The sequence below is a fragment of the Pelobates fuscus genome, chromosome 3 (assembly GCF_036172605.1).
Source record: "Pelobates fuscus isolate aPelFus1 chromosome 3, aPelFus1.pri, whole genome shotgun sequence".
In the NCBI taxonomy this organism is placed as follows: domain Eukaryota; kingdom Metazoa; phylum Chordata; class Amphibia; order Anura; family Pelobatidae; genus Pelobates; species Pelobates fuscus.
Genome location: NC_086319.1, coordinates 55,076,218 through 55,092,118, shown reverse-complemented (window position 1 = coordinate 55,092,118; position 15,901 = coordinate 55,076,218).

Sequence of the window (15,901 nt, the reverse complement as noted above, 5' to 3'; positions counted from 1 at the left end):
TTAAATGTCAGAGGATATAATTAGGCCCCCTGGTTAACGTGACTTATTCGGTTAACAATGGATTGTGGGGGATTTGAGAATACAGGTGAGAAGAGCAGAATTGAGAACACAAGGCAAGATACAATAAATAAATGACAGTTCTGCCTGGAATGTTTATTGTAAAGAGCTGCGGAATAAGCTGGCGCTATATATATAAAAATAATAATAATAATAATAATAATAATAATAATACATACTTATCTAAAGGGAAAGTATTTAAAAATGTACGGTAATTTAAAAGAACACTCCAAGCAAAATGACGACTATAACACGCTAATAGTTTGACTTCTTACCTGGGGCTCGCCGGGCACCATTTTTTTGTGTAAGCTAAGCACAGCAGTGCACTACGTAGCTCATTGGCTAAAAGCTTACACACTCAGCCAACGAGCTGCAGGCCTTAGCTACAGAAGTCTAGCTCACAATACTGGAAGGGTAGAAGCAGGGCACAGCACCCGGCGTACCTCAGGTAGAAAATAATTGGAAAATTGTTTGACTACTTACATTGGTGGGGAACAGCTGTCACCATAAATACTACAGTGCATTATAGTGGTTATGGGGTTTGGAATATTCACACAATTTACAAGAAACACGGTACATTTATTTTTAAATTGGGGGATTTTGGGGGAGGATGGGCAGCATTCTAGAAACAAAGTCAGCTCTTTGTCAATTGTTCTACTGTGGAAGTAATCTAAATACACATATAAAAAGGTATACCCCCATCATGTGGTGTATTTTGGTCTTTAATAATTTTAAATTTTTTTAAGGATATATTCTGTAGAATTGTTTATACAATGTGTTATCTGCCCTCTTTGGATTGCACTAGAACCACAGGATCGAACTTCCCATACAGATAGTCATGATGGGAGTCTTTAATTAGAGGATCGTCAATAATGGAAATTGAATTGCTTCCCACATATTTGTCAATAGAAGCCGTTATTCAGAGTTTACTGAGAATTTCTCTGTCACCTGCAGCTGCCATCAAAACATATGCTGAATTTTATTATTCCTTATCACATTCTGCAGGTGATTATGAAATCAACACTATTTGCATGTCCTTCAGGGAACATACAAGTGTAATAATAGAAATCTTAAAATAATACAGTTTACAAAAAAATTATTATATATATATATATATATAAACAAGAGAAATTGAGAGCACTCAATGGATTTTGTAAATCAGCAAAATGTATTCAGATCTTGATAAAGACCGCTAGACGGTCGAAACGTTGATCTATATGTGTTTGATTTGAATACATTTTGCTGATTTACAAAATCCATTGAGTGCTCTCAATTTCTCTTGTTTATGTTATTGCACGGAGAGGCACCTGGTAGTTGCTGATTTATATTTTTTTGCTGATTTGGGAAGAGTGACAGAAATAGTTGTGATTATATATATTTTTTTTTTAAATCAGGAAAGCAGATTAAGTCACTATATTAAAGGCTAAGTATATATAACCCCTCCCTCAGCTGAAACCAGGCACCCACAGAGTGATAATAGGAGGCCCCTTCTTTACTGCAGCTATACAAGCAGAAATCCAGATACATGATGTGAAAAATGCAACACATTCTATTTAAAAACGTTTAATAAAATAGTGAATAGTTAAATTATTTAAAATGTTTGTTTCTTATCTTATAGCAGAAAGCTATCGGTTCTGTGATAGAAATATAAAACACGATGAGATGAGAGTTTAGCCTGGTCCCTAGCATCCTGTAATCCAGCTTCCAATGACAATACGACATTGGCAGAGGCATGCACTGCCTTGCAACATACCAATTCATACCAGGCACTGGGACAGTGCGCAGCCGACTCTCAGCTTGTCACGGCCTGCTACCCCGGCATAAAGAGGAGCATAGCTCTGCCATTTCAATATTGGGGGCCAGGCTGCTCAGAACTATAACAACTTTAATTAGTGGAAGTGTTTATGGTGCCTCTAGTGTCTCTTTAAGCACCCCACACCAGTACCCATATGTATCCTAAAAATGCTAATTGTGGCATAGTCTTTTAATCAAAAATTAACATTTATCTCTGTAAATAATTAGGTTGGGTTTCTACATTTTGCTGGCTCCCTATATCTCTACTGAATTTACTATTCTCTTGAATTCAGTGAACTCTTGCTGTAGGAAGGAAATCGAAAGGAAAATATCTAGTTTGCTCATCTGCAGGAATGTGATATGGTGGATCTGGCAAACCTAAATTGTGCTGATTTTAGCAAGGCTGAAATTAAAGGGACACTATAGTCACCTGAACAACTACAGCTTAATGTATTTGTTCAGGTGAGATCTATAGCTCCCTGCAGCCTCTCTCATGTAAACACTGTATTTTCAGAGAAATAAGTCACTGAATCCTTTCTAACCAGGGGAATAATATAATAATATACCCAATGCGTGATTTTTAGGAACATATCTCAATAGGAGTCAAAGCCGCGCATGCGCACAAGGGAGCAATGACGCTTCCAAATGGAAGCGTCTGATTGCTCCCTGCTCGCGCCCGCCTATTTCGTCATTTTGATGAAATAGGGGGCGCGGCTTCACGAGGCTCCCGGCGCTGGAACCAGGTGAGTAAACAGGGGCTCCCTGGAGAGTCCCTTTAAGCCATGTTCACATCCAATTCTCTAAAACATTGAAGTATGAGACAGCCAAACTGAAAGCCTACTGGATCTGTCCTGCCTATATCTGTTACCTAGCTGTGATATTTTCTTAATAAACAGCACTAAACACCATTTATGGGCCTGCCTTCATGCTTAAAGAGACAGATATGGGAATTAAAATATATAGAACAACAGTAACTCATAAAAACAATTGCTTTGCTTCTGATACTCACATTTACAGGTCATGCATTAGCTGAAAGATGCCAAGAGTTGCAGCTTCTGCCCTGACTGATCAAGCAAGGAATTAACTCAGCCAATTATGCTCACTTAAAGGGATACTATCACTTTTCTGTACATTCTCTGGAAACCATTGCATAAAACACTGAGAATCACATATAACATCTGCTAATGCGTTTTATGTGATGTTACATTTTCTTTAAAATGTATATGACAGATCAGCAAAGGACATGGCAATTCAGTTTAGGCCAGGAGCAGTAAGGGTATATGTTACAAATAAGACATGGAACACTGTGGTTTATTCAGTAAACAGCAACATTGTAGTTGATTTGGATAATTTTCCAGTTTTTAACTTCCAGCTTGGCTATTCTAGCCCCAATTTTGCAATTTAGTTTTCATTTCACTTCAGTTTGGAGATTATTGAATAAAACCTTTTGTTTAATTTCTCCATGCTGACTGTCGGGTGCAAAGGACAGAGTTTACTTCACACCAATGAGTGAAAGGGAGCTAAGATGGCGGCTCACAGTTACAGGGTAAAGAGGAGTGGATTTCCACATTATTTACATTAATTTATATTTAATTCCTCACAAACACATAATTGTTACATGCAATCATAAATCATAAATGTTACATAAAATCAAAAACAAAAAAAGCTGCGGAGGTTGTAGGAATATATGATGTCACATCTTGCATCTCCTGCAGCCTCCAAATTTCGAACCCGAACATTGTGAAATGTGAGTAAGACTGTCCACGCAGAGATTGCACAAGTTTTATGTGCAAAAAAAAGGCAGTAGGCTGGTACTTGCGCCAGGCTAAAAGTTATTTGAAAAAACATTTCGACCAAAGCCATGTTAGGCTTATAACGTTAAGCCTTTAAGTAAGTGATCTCGCTGTGATAAGTAACTTTTTTTTTTTCTAGATAGGAATCTTGAGCCACACCGATACAATTTCACTCATATTTCCTACAGATTGGCTGCAGTATTTTAACAGACAGGTAAACAACAAGGTCGTATTAACCTTTCTACCTATTTCCAAATGTTTCAAAGTCTTTGTTTGCCCTGAGATCAACCTTTTGCAGCACAGTTTACAAAAAGACCATTTAACCTGAAAATAAATAACGAAATATTGGACACTGGGAATTGGATTACATCATTTATAATCTTAGATACTAAAGATATTGTCAGGAAAACAAAGTAAATTGAAACTGAATATCAAGTTTAATCCGAAATAGCCAAGAATAAAAACAGCTGGCGTTCCATTTTGCCTAAAATGTTAAATTCCCTTTGAATACACCACAAGTCTCCCTTTAGTAATTAATCATGAGTTGATTAATTTAATGAAAGATTTACTATAGTGGTTATAATGCCAGGAGTTCTCTGGTGCTCCCCATTGTATGAGAGAGCTGGAAGGTGTCAGGCGGGCTCAGTACGGCCAAAGTACAAGGCTGCCTAGAAAAAAATATGAACTTTCGAAATAAGTTAATTTAAAAAAATATGAAATCTTTATCTTCTATTCAAAGTGTGCACATTCACGTTGACACCCTGAATATCGCTCTTGCCATGAAGAGAACATTTTCATTACAGTATATCAACAGAACTGCAGAAGGGGGAATTAAGACAGAATGAGAATTATGCCTCGTTTCCACTGAGCGGATCGGTTCGGGTTGGTACAGTTTGGAAGGTTTAGAATGGACCAGCCCATTCTGGTGAGCGTTTCCACTGCAAGTCAGACCTTCAGGGCCATGCAGGGTTTAGAAAAAATGCTCTTCCTGTCCACCAATCAATGGATTGTATAGTAGTTCCGCCCTAACCGAACCGTTCCATTTTCTATGGCCCTACATCTGAAGCAGGACCTTGAATGGATTGGTACGGTTCGCTTGTATGGACCGCTTTCATAATGGAAACACCCAAAATAGCGAACCGTACCGAACTGAACCGAACCGATCCGCTCAGTGGAAACGAGGCATTACATTACAAATTTACTGAGAGCACTCTGTCTGAGCTAATCTAGGCAGTGCACATCCTAGCTCATTGGCTGAGAGCAATTTAGAGACAGGAGGCAAAGAAGGTAAGAAGGCCATAGAGCGGCTATGATTGGGCACTTCATAGGGCCTGGACACATGGTATATGCCGTTATATAGTTATTTTACTAATCACCAAACATTGCCTGAAACTTCTTTGCATACACAATAGCATGCCACCCAAAAGTCCCGATTTTGGCAGGGCAGTCCTGATTTTCAGGTCCTGTCCTGACGTCCCGCCTTAGTTCCCTGGTGTCCTACTTTTTTGGGACAGTTGCCTGGTGTCCCCAAAAGCAGTACACTGGGGTACAAAGATGAGAGGGCGGGACAGAACAGGACCTGAAAATCAGGAATGCCCTGCCAAAATCAGGACAGTTGAGCGGCATGTAAAGTGTGACACTCACTTTAATGGCTTTGATGATCCACCCCTTCTCACCCAGGTGGGTCCATTGGACATCGGCAACACCAGGGTGAGGCAGTATCCCACTTTAACTGCACAAATATTACTGCAGATGCTGCTGCAGGTGGAACTGACACATAAAGAAGAGAGTTCCTGCAATATGTATTCCCTAGTAAATGGGATGTGAACTACATCTCCCATAATGCTCTCACAGCCCTAATGCTGGCAAAGCATCAAGGGACATGTAGTCCACATCAGGGCCGGATTAAGAGCCCAGTGGGCCTGGTGCTGATAATTATGATGGGCCTAATTACAAAATCTTATTGACCAAAAACACTAAAACAGTCCTACCTCCTAAACGTCATGTATCTGATGGAGATGATGCAGTAGGGAAACTCATAGGATGCAACTATGAGAAAACACATACCCTTTGCTAATCTCATGCTTTCATCTTTCAAGTAAACCCATACCCCCTAACAGCAGTGTCCAGTAAAGCAGGAAGTCTATGGATGCGGTAAAAGGGTGGGCTACTGACACAAATCACATAACCAGAACGGCCGGAAGGGCGAACATACACAAAAAGGGGGAATGTCTGTGTCCCTATGTCTCCCAGTCCCTTAGTGTTTGTGTCCTCATGTCTCCCAGGGTCCCCATGTCACTAGGGGACATTGAGAGACATTGGGACACTGGGAGACATGGGGACACAGATACTAGGGAACACTGGGAGACCTGGGAAATCTGAGACTCTTGGGGACACTGGGTGACAGACACGAGGGGACACGGGGAGAAATGGGGCACTGAGATACTGTGATATATAGGGGACACTGGAGACTTGATAAAAACCTGGGTACAGGTCAAAATGTTGCGGTGTCCAATAAACCTGGTTAAAGCTATCACAGTGAGTGCCTGAGATTTTTTTCTTTAATACTAGGGGACACTGAGACACTATGGGCACAGAGACACTATGGGCACTGAGAGACATGGGGCACTGAGACACTGATACATAGGGGACACTGATACATAGGGGACATAGGGGACACTGATACATAGGGGACATTGGAGACTTGATAAAGACCTGGGTACAGGTCGAAACGTTGCGGTGTCCAATAAACCTGCCTAAATCTATCACAGTGAGTGCCTGAGATTTTTTCTTTTATACTAGTGGACACTGAGAGACATGGGGACTTTGGGAGTCTAGGGAACACTGAGATACTAGGAACACTGGCTGGGAGACATGGGGACACTGCCATGTCTCCTATGTCTCAAAGTCGCCCAGTGTCCCCATGTCTCCCTGTGTCTCCATGCCTCTCAGTGTCCCCTAGTGTTTGTAACCCCATGTCTATAGTGTCCCTTAGAGTCTGTGTCCCCATGTCTCCCAGTGTCCTGATGTCACTAGGACACTAGGGGACACTTAGAGACATGGGGACACTGAGACACTAGGGACAGTGGCTGGGAGACATGGGGACACAGACTAGGGGCCACTGGGAGACATGGGGCCACTGTGTCCCTAGTGTCTCAGGGTCATGGGTGTTCGAATGTGGGGGTAAAGAGGGGTACTTGCCCTCCCCCCCCCCCCCGGATTTTTCAGCTTGTGCTGCTATTTTTCGTTTTAGTGTGAGAATACAGTGCAATACCAGCGCTGGCCAGTAGGTGGCGCTGTGAATGGAGAAAGGCAGGAAGCTACAGCTTATCCCTGCCTCTCTCTCATGACTGAAACCGCAGAGGAGCAGCACAGAGGCAGCCTACAGAGCAGGTAAGTGAGGGATGGGGGGTGGGGGAGACCGCATAGAGGAAGGTAAAGTAGAAGGAGCAGAAAGGTTCTGCAAGGGGCAGGAGGGGTCAGCAAGGAATGGAAAGGGGCAGCAAGAAGCAGGAAAGGGTCGAAAGGTTTTCAAGGAGCAGGAGGGTAAAGTAGAAGGAGCAGCAAGGAGCAGGAGGGGTCAGCAAGGAGCAGGAGGGGTCAGCAAGGAGTAGAAAGGGTCTGCAAGAGACAGGAGGGGTCAGCAAGGAATAGGAAGGGGCAGCAGGAAGGGGTTGGGACGGTCTGCAAGGAGTAGGAAGGGTCTGCAAGGAGCAAGAGGGGTCAGCAAGGAGTAGGAAGAGGCAGCAAGGAGCAGGAAGGGTCTGCAAGGAGTAGGAAGAGGCAGCAAGGAGTAGGAAGAGGCAGCAAGGAGTAGGAAGAGGCAGCAAGGAGCAGGAAGAGGCAGCAAGGAGCAGGAAGGGGCAGCAAGGAGCAGGAAGGGGCAGCAAGGAGCAGGAAGGGTCTGCAAGGAGTAGGAAGAGGCAGCAAGGAGTAGGAAGAGGCAGCAAGGAGTAGGAAGAGGCAGCAAGGAGCAGGAAGAGGCAGCAAGGAGCAGGAAGAGGCAGCAAGGAGCAGGAAGGGGCAGCAAGGAGCAGGAAGGGGCAGCAAGGAGCAGGAAGGGGCAGCAAGGAGCAGGAAGGGGCAGCAAGGAGCAGGAAGGGGCAGCAAGGAGTAGGAAGGGACAGCAAGGAGTATGAAGAGGGAGCAGGAAGGGTCTGCAAGGAGCAGGAAGGGTCTGCAAGGAGCAGGAAGGGTCTGCAAGGAGCAGGAAGGGTCTGCAAGGAGTAGGAAGGGGCAGCATGGAGTAGGAAGAGGCAGCAAGGAGCAGGAGGGGTCAGCAAGGAGTAGAAAGGGTCTGCAAGGAGCAGGAAGGGTCTGCAAGGAGTAGGAAGGGGCAGCATGGAGTAGGAAGAGGCAGCAAGGAGCAGGAAGGGTCAGCAAGGAGTAGAAAGGGTCTGCAAGGGGCAGGAGGGGTCAGCAAGGAGTAGTAAGGGTCTGCTAGGAGTAGGAAGGGGCAGCAAGGAGAAAGAAGGGGCAGAAAGGATTAGGAAGGGTCTGCAAAAAGCAGGAAGGGTCTGCAAGGAGCAGGAAGGGTCTGCAAGGAGCAGGAAGGGTCTGCAAGGAGCAGGAAGGGTCTGCAAGGAGCAGGAAGGGTCTGCAAGGAGCAGGAAGGGGCAGCAAGGAGCAGGAAGGGGCAGGAAGAATCAGAAGGAACAGAAAGGATCAGCAAGGGGCTGCAAGAAGCTGGAAGGGGCAGAAAGAAGCAGGAAGGGCAGTAAGAAGCAGGAAGAGTCTGCAAGAAGCAGGAAGGGCCATCAAGGAGCAGGAAGAGCCATCAAGGAGCAGAAAGGGATCAGAAAGAGAAAGGAGCAGAAGGGCACAAAATAAGCAGAAAGTAGCAGAAAGGTAAAGGAGCAGAAGGAGCCTCAGAAGACAAAGAAGACTGTGTCAAATGAAGGAGAAGAAAATGAGATTGGAGCACTTCATTCTGGACACCACATCATAAGGCGTTGGTATCTGGGCCTGGCAGGGAAACTTTGGACCTTCTCATGTCCCCAGGTAAAAACAAACAATATCAGTGTTAATGTGTTCACTTTTATTTACTGAGTGTCAGGAAACACAGAGGGCCGCTGGGTAGGGGTGCCGCTGATTGGCTAGATAGGTCTGCTAGCACTCTAAGCCAATCAGTAGCTCCCCATTCATAAAAACGTAAAACATTTTTATGAATCGGGAACTAGCGATTGGCTTAGAGTGTCAGCTGACCACTCTAGCCAATCAGCGGCACCCATGCCCAACGTCAATCTGCACTTCCTGACACTCTGTTTCAGAAGTCGAATACCACTGAGCGACCTGGAGATCTGGAGCTGAAGGAAGCCTTTGGGGGTAAACCATTTGAGAGCGGTTTCACCCCTTCAAAGAAAGAGCACCCAGGGGCCTCCTTGCATCACAGCATTTTCATTTAGATAAAGTTGTTATGGTGATCAGAATGTTTGTAATGTAATGTAAAGAATGTAATTTGATGAAAGGAACACTATATAGTGTCAGGAATACAAACATATATTCCTGACACCATAGTTGTGAAAACGCTATTCATCCTTGCTTTATGTGAAAATGACTATGCTCCTTCCCTTTCATGACACTGTCAAAAAGGGGCCAAGCATGGATGTCATTAAAATGATGCCCCCTCCCCTCCCCCCCGAAAAATTCCTGCGGACGTCCATGCTCAGGGTCCCCATGTTCCCCAGTGTCCCAATGTCTCAGCGTCCCCATGTCTCGGAGCTGCTGTCTGGAGTCTCTGTGCAGAGCTGCTCCCCGCGGATCAGTGAGTAGAGAGAGGCAGGGAGAGAGATGCCGTAACTTCTTATCACTGCCTCTCTCCATACAAACAGCGACCCCTACTGGCCGGCGCTGGTATTGCAGAATAATGTATGTTTATACTGAGACAGACATTTGTATTGCCGGTATTACTGCAATACCGGCACCGGCTAGGCCGCCTCAAATACCTGAGAAATACTTCTGAGAAATACCTGGCAACCCTACGAAATACATGAGAAATACCTGGCAACCCTAAGAGTAGTGTGTAAAAAAAAAAAAATTTTTAATTTTTTTTTTTTTTTTTTTAAACCAATGGGCCTATTCCATGGGCCTGGGCCTGGAGCTGCAGCTCCATCAGCCCCTATGTTAATCCGGCCCTGGTCCACATCATCTGGAATGCCGAAAGTTGCCTAAAACCTGCTCCAGTATATGTGGGAACATAAACGAAAAAGGGTAACACGAGAGGAAAAGATGGGAAAGAGTAAATAGGGTTAGCATAGGGAATAAATAAAATCTTCATTCAGAACATCAACTAGAAGCCCCGGGCAAGCTAAGAAGCACATGTGCCAGACCACTGGCCATATAGAGGAGGCTCAAAGTCTAACTTTAACTATTTTGGTGAAAATCTGCTATTTCTAATAATATGATAGGGTGTACAGAGGAGTTAAAATAACCTATACATTGGTCTTTTTCTGAAGTAATTTTGTTGAGTAAGTTTCAGGCATAAAATACTTGGGTATTATAAAGAATGCAGAGCAATCTACTGAGCACACACTAAATATACACAACTAGGTGCAAGGTGACTGATGGCTCGAGAGGTTATTGTGTTTGGAGAGTTCCTTTGAGGACAAAAATCATTTAAAAAAAAACAAATGTTTTTACTTGTTGCTTGTCTATAATGCATACCAGAATATTATATACAAACCAAATGGAATAAGTGCAAAAGCCACTAATTCTACATTACCTGCTACTCTCTGATGTAAGCAGAAAGAAACAGTGCCCCCTACTGTTCAAATTAAAGTATAGTCAGTCTCAATAATAATTAAAAAAAAAAAAAAGGATCCTAACCACTTGCAGTTTTTACTCGTTTTGAAGGAGTCAGTTAATCAAGTACCAGTTGACTTTCCATGTAGAATGAAATATTATGTCATTAAAAAATTACCTTAATTGTTGATAATACCCCTTTAAAATAGTTCACTAATCACTAATCCAGAATTAGGAGTTAATGTACAGCGATATCTGTAATTCAGTTTACACCGTGGTACAGAATAAATCTTTTGCACAGTATATTATATGATTTCTGACTAAACCTCTACTTTCTTGAATATAATTTTCTCCATCGCTAGGGTTTGGGAAACTACCTCTCACAGCTAACCTCTATTTCAATGGAGGAATGCGGTGCACATGTACTTTTTGTTTCCAACGCTCAATGAGGAGCATTAAATTGGATGAAATGTTGCGTAATGTTGCGGTAGGTGGTTTTGAAAGGCTGCAGGGACTGGACTCCGTCACTGGAAAAAAAGGTGTGTTAAACCTTTTTCCATTTTTTTAAATTTAGATTGGGGTGGGGGGAGGTATAGGTGAACACTATAGCATAGGAATACAGGTTTGTTCCTTTACTGTCCCAGTGCCCAGTTGGTGTTTTTTTTTTTTGTCTGTTAAAGGGATACAATAGTGTAAGGAATACAAAGCTTTATTCCTTACACTATACCTCTCCCCGCACCACACACTCAGTAAGGGCTAAAAAAACACCTTGCTGTACTCACGCGATTCAAGCACCGCACTCCCTTGGCACTGGGTCAGTGTTTCACCTTCTCCAATGTCACCTGCCAGGGTGGGGGTTAATGCGAATGCCGCAAGCGCATTCGACTCTCCCCATAGGAAAACATTGTTGCAATGCCTTCCTTTGGGGTTTTCTCTGATGCTGGATGTCCTCATGCAGAGCGTGAGGATCTCCAGTGTCATTTTTTTTTTTTTGTAAATATAATTTTTTTTTATTGATTTGTTATATCAGAGAATCGAAAGTCGTTACCAAAGGGTTGAGATTCGCAGGTCTCGCAAGTATCCTAGGTATAGGTACACCAAGGCAGAGTGCAGATAATGTAGACACGCAGGTCTCATAACTAGGCTATATTTTGGAGGCTCGCAGGTCTCCCGCCTGACATTATGCAAGTAGTTTAGCGGGAGGCTTCAAGCAGGCCCCAGATCTTTTCATGTCTTTTGTTAACATATGTGAATTTAATGTTTACCTCTCGTCAAAGCAGATGAAACCGTGACATATCAAGGTGCTAACGGTCTGTGGACTCGCAGGTCCAGAATAATAGATAATTGGTAGTTTCCATTAGCGAATCTAAGGGCCCCTGTTAAGTGTGTGCTGGAATTTGTGACTAATCCCAGTTTTGAGATGGCTCCTTTGGCGGTAGCCTCCACCCACCCACCTGCACACCAAGGTGACATTGTGGACCCCACCAGGGGATTGGGCGTTCCCTATGCATCTGCAGTATGTGAGAGGATGTGGTCTAGTATGGTAGTGTCAAGAGAGGAAAGTCATTCAAGTGAGGAGTAAGTCGGTGTCATTAGTCTGATAGCCAGGGGCACCCCCCCCATCCATCCCCGGGTCCCACACGTCCTCGAGCAGATGTGTGTCTCTGGTGACCTCATCCAGTGAGATCCATTGCTTGTGTCGTGGCCAGAAGTGCCACTCCAGGATGTAATGTAGTGTGGAGGCGTGGTGGTATTTCCTTATGTCTGGGAGTGCGCGACCCCCCCAGTGTCACAGCAGGCATAGAACCTCATGTCTGAGTCGCGAAAAATGTCATGTGCAGGGACATCGTTAGTGTTTGAAAAAGATAGGAGTCTAGGCAAGATGTTCATTTTTATGATGGCTATTTGCCCCATCCACGAAATATGATGGTAGTTCCAGGTGTGGAGGTCCTGCACTATATTAGTTAGGAGCGGTATGAAGTTTGTTTGGTACCGATCACACGGATCCGTTGTGAGCCAAAGTCCAAGGTATTTCATCCTGGAGTTGCACCAGTGGAACCGGAACTGTGTGCGTAGTGAGTCGCACTCTCTGCTGGGGACTGTGAGGTTGAGGACCTCGCATTTTGACAGGTTCAATTTGAGGCCCGATAGTCGGCAATAGGTCATAAATTCTTGCATCAGACACGGCAAAGAGATTCTGGGTTGCGTAACGAAGAACAGCTTGTCATCAGCTTACGCCGCTGTTTTATGCGTGGTTCCTTTCGAGTGAAAGCCCCTGATATCCTTGTTGCATCTTATTGCTTCCAGAAGGGGTTAGAATGACAGAACGAATAGTAGTGGGAACAGAGCACACCCTTGCCTGGTCCCGTTCCGAATTGGGAATGTGTTAGTGAGTGCTCTGTGCGTCTCCGTTAGGAATGTCCAGTCCACCTGGTCAAAGGATTTCTCCGCATCAGTGGAGAGTAAGTGTATGTGCTCTCCCATTTTTCTTGCGAGGTGTTGTAGGGAGAGCACTCTGAGCGTGCTGTACCGAGCCTCTTTGCCCGGGACAAACCCCATATGATCCAAGTGGACCAGCCTCAGGAAGAACGCGTTCAGTCGGTTTGCTAAGACCTTGGTGAATAGTTGAATGTCCACATTTAAGAGTGAGATTGGTCTGTAGCTGCTGCAGAGTTCCAGGTCTTTGCCGGGCTTGGGTAGAATAGTTATTGTTGCGGGGGGCGGAGCTAACTTCCGGGCTGGATGGACGTGCTATACCCCAGCTCCTGGCACAAACCACCGAAACAAGGGGTAAAACCCCAGAATAATGGCACACATGCTGCCTGGAAGGTGACAGCGACGACGGGCACCCCCGGAGGAACACAGCGAGACCAAAATCCGAACAAACAACCTCCGGGAACCCACACACACAGCATGGGGCCTACCTGCCATGAGGCCGGGGAGAGGCGGCCGCTCTCCGCACCGGCACCTGCGCATACCGACCCCTCTATATACTCACCTCCTACCCCCCCCCTTTGGACCGATGGGGGATATCACGGTCCGTGCTGGAGGTCTGGAGCAATCGACCTGCCTAAAGACAAACAGCAAAACAGCAACGCACCTAAGCTCGGAGCACCCAAGATGGCGGCTGAAACGGAGGCACTGCTCACACACAACAGGCTGCACCAAGACACCATGCGAGGCATAGAGGACAGCTTCAACCGCTTTTGGGAACAGTTCTGGGAGAGGCATCTCACAGCCCAGCCCGCACTGACCACCCCACAGATCAATGGTGAGCAGAGCCACGGACGGAGGGAGGTGAGGGGAAAGTCCTTGGGCACAGCGACATTGCCCCCAATTAATCCCAAGCCACAGAGCCCACCCGGGTTGAAGGTCAGACTGGGGAACACCCGACCGCATCAACCACACAAATGGAGGCCCAAGCAGCGCAAGCACAAGCACACTGCCAAGCCCTCTATTAATCTCCCACGTGGAGGAAACTCTGCTTGCACCACGCACAGAGTTTGTGGCCGACGGATGCAAGACCTCACACAGACCCGGGGCAAGAAGGTCATTCCCATACACACCCTTGGGCCAGAGGCTCCCAGAAGATCTCGGGCGAGCCCTACAGACACTCGGAGAAACCACCCCAGCAAAGCGGAGAGAGCAGGAGGAAGGCAAAGAGGCCAAGCGTCTGCAATCTCCTCGCAAGCACCAGCATCCTCACAGCCGCGCAGGGGAGTCGGCTGACGAGCCGGCCGTGAATTGCGCTTCAGCCAGTAAGTGAGCATAGCACCCGGACTGGCACCCGGGGGATTCGCACCGACAATGCTGAAGTTGGACTTGCCCCCTATGGGGTCCCCAAAACCGTGAACACCCCCAACATAGCGGACTGTGTCCTAAGGTGACCCATAAGCCTGACATTTCCACTACACTGTCAATCCACGTCTGCTCATCCATGTTTTTCTTACTCTCATCAGCCTATTTCTACATGTTTGTACGTGTGTATGTTTAATGATGCAAGCCTGTTCATTCCATTGTGATCAACAACGTTACTTATTCTAACTTTGCTTGTACCATATACCATGTTTACTTTACTAAGAGTCCTTGATAAAAAGCATAGCACACGCATCTCTTTATAATTGTGCTACACTACCAAGCTTACATTATGCCGTCAATAACACGTTAACTGAATTAGCTATATCTGGCAAGAGGCACAGCAAACGTATTTCCTCATTAATCTCCAGCAATAGTTGTACCCAACCTGTATTACCGTGTTTATATAATATCAAAATGTGACAGTCTTTCCATGGGAATATATAATAAGCGACGCTGACACTTATGTTTTGTTTTATGCAGTTCTGATTCCCATTAATTTGTAAGCTGAAAATTTAACACTGTTATACCTGATGTACTTTGCCTGTTGCATAATTTAGTCCTGAGTAGACGCACTGTGATCCTAGCGGGTTAACCTATACTTAGGCAATCACCTAATAACTAATTTGATCGATGTGCCGCCTAGCACAAGCCTGTTTAACTATGAATATCTCACCGATTGTATCAACCTGTTTGCCTCTTAAAATAGCATAACTAGTATGAGCCTGCTCAACCCTCACTATGTTCTCGATTCATATAAGCCTGTTTTATTATTAGCAACCTTAAAGTTTAACCCTGTTTACCTAGCCTTGTAATAATCGTTTTCGAGCTAACCTGATATCAAATAGATTGCCATCGTTTAACCAAAACTACTTAGCTTAGCATGTTTTACAAAAAAGAAAAATTGTGCAAGATTATCATGCCACTGTTTAATCTATATGTAACTTTAAGTAAACAAACGCTGTTGTGGCGCATGACAATGCTCTGTAATCACCCGCACGACAAAAATAAAGAATAAAAAAAAAAAAAAAAAAGAATAGTTATTGTTGCTGCCAGTGTTTCGTCAAGGAACCTACTTCCTGACGTGAGTGCATTTAAAGGGACACTCCAGGCACCCAGACCACGTCTGGGTGCCAACTCCCACTACCCTTAACCCTGCAAGTGTAATTATTGCAGGTTTTTTTAAACTGCAATAATTACCTTGCAGGGTTAAGTCCTCCCCTAGTGGCTGTCTATTAGACAGCCACTAGAGGACACTTCCTACTTCATAGCACAGGTTTTCTGTGCTAGAGCGTTGCTGGACGTCCTCACGCTGTGTGAGGACCTCCAGCGACGCTCTATTACCCATAGGGAAGCATTGAAATTCATTTTCAATGCTTTCCTATGGGGTGCGCTAATGCGCATTAGGTCTCCTCGGCCGGCGGGCGAGATCAGTCTCGCCCACCGGCCGACGTAAGCAGAAGGAGGAACGGCGGGGGAGGAGGAAGCAGCGACGTGGGACCTGTCGCTGCCCCTGGTAAGTCACTGAAGGTGTTTTCACCCCTTCAGCAACTGTGGATTGGTTGGTGGGAGGGAGAGGGACCCTCCAGTGCCAGGAAAACGGATCGTTTTCCTGGCACTGGAGTTTCCCTTTAATGCTTTGGCTAGTTTGGGAATGAGCG